Here is a 1,933-nt window from a genome sequence, read left to right as displayed (position 1 = left end):
TAAAATTGAAATATAGGTAACAAAAAGCCGATCTCAATGCCCTAGATAATATCCTTACCTTTCAATTTTATAAGACGTCAATTCTCTCTAATTTTAAAATTAACGGGCCTAAACGTGATCTACTGAGCGTAAAATTTGTACGGAGACAACATATTATGCGGGTGCGACGTCCTCTTACTCCTACACTAATGACGTCCTTGGATCTTCAGTTATTACCTATATATTATTATTGTAGCCGACAATGGAATAATTGTGTATGGTGGTAATCGTTTTGTATGTATTATGTAGGTAGGCGTACGTGACACATCAGGCATGTACCTAACATTAATAACAAAAACTATCACTTTAAATTTTATCGCGTATAATAATATCGACAATGTATACGTCAGAAGTATATGGTTAATTAAAATTATTATTCATATTATGATGTTTAGTTTCGTCTGTAATTCATAGTGTTAGAATTCATGCCTATTAAAATTTATTATAAGACGCACGCAGTGACCTTAAAAGTTGTTCGCAAAGCCTCAGCTAGAGGCTAGTGACATTATCTTCCCATCGGAATCGCGCGCGCTGGACAGCCTCAGCTTTCGGCGCGACTTTCGACGGACGCGCATGCGCGCAAAATGAAAACATTAAAAATCGCTGGTCGGCAAATTATAACGTGACTGCTTTACTAAGATTTTACATGGATATTAAAATCCTGTACTTACACGACACACTGTACATTTTATGTGTAATCATTGCAATAAGTTTCAAAACAACGGTCATATATATTATTATATACGAGTATACCGTCTACGCTATCCGAATAACCCGAGAATGAGAGTTAAGTATAGGTACTGTATAATATTATGTGGTTCGTGTTCAGAATTTTCTCGTTATTCGCCAAATTATTAAATAAATAATTGTCTAGACAAAACGATTTTCGCTACAATATTATATTATAGTCATTGCAATATAACCATATTTAATAACACGGCGAAATATTTCAATATAATAATATCATTTTCGACCATATTCGGTGCGTTATGATAACGCGTTAACCACACGGTTTACACGGAAAACGGTGACAGCGTAATTATAGTACCTTAACGGTCACAGTCAGCATATTTTATTTCTTATAATATCTGTGATACGGTACACCTTTTCGCTCCGCGATCGGCACGTATAATCCTCGGAGAACGCGTGCGGCGCGTTTCGTCTGAACGTGATCGATGAAACTCTATTGCAAATTTACTACTTATAATAACATCATGCTATTGTATTGCGACAAAAATTACTTCTACGGAATGCCGTAACGCACTGTTCACCAATAACACATATTATTATTACTTATTGTCATGAATAATATATTATACGCAATCGCGGACGACGACGCGAAAACGATTTGATCGAAAATCGGACGGGGCGACGCGATGGACTACTACGCGAATGGCGAATGAATTACGACGTGCAAACCGTTTTCCTAAAACTAGCCGACAGAAAGTATATTACCCACTCCTCTATAAGTAGGTACCGCATATTTACATGCAATATGGACAGCGGTCGCGGTATAATATATGCACTACCGAGATGACTGCGGTATAAGTATACAAACAACGCGGTCTATATATTGTACATTGTAATGTGTAACGTTTATCAGGCACGTCCTTGTGGTGGGGGGGGGGGGGGACTAGGGAGCGATTGACCCCCCCATAAGTCGCGCGATGTTCCGTTTTTGTTAATAGAAAAATACATTTTATAAATTTTGTTCATTGTTTCTACGCTGATTATACAGACCGTTGACACAAACATCAAACATTTCAATACAGTATATAGTATATAGGCATATATGTTTTGTTTAGCAAAGCGGCATTCAAGAGTAAAATCCCGCTTTCCCACGAAAAGCACCTGTAGACGCCCTTGACGTTTATTAACTGCTCGGGTACAAGAA

This window comes from Acyrthosiphon pisum, chromosome A2 (assembly GCF_005508785.2).
Source record: "Acyrthosiphon pisum isolate AL4f chromosome A2, pea_aphid_22Mar2018_4r6ur, whole genome shotgun sequence".
Classification (NCBI taxonomy): Eukaryota; Metazoa; Arthropoda; class Insecta; order Hemiptera; family Aphididae; genus Acyrthosiphon; species Acyrthosiphon pisum.
This window is presented reverse-complemented; position numbering follows the sequence as displayed.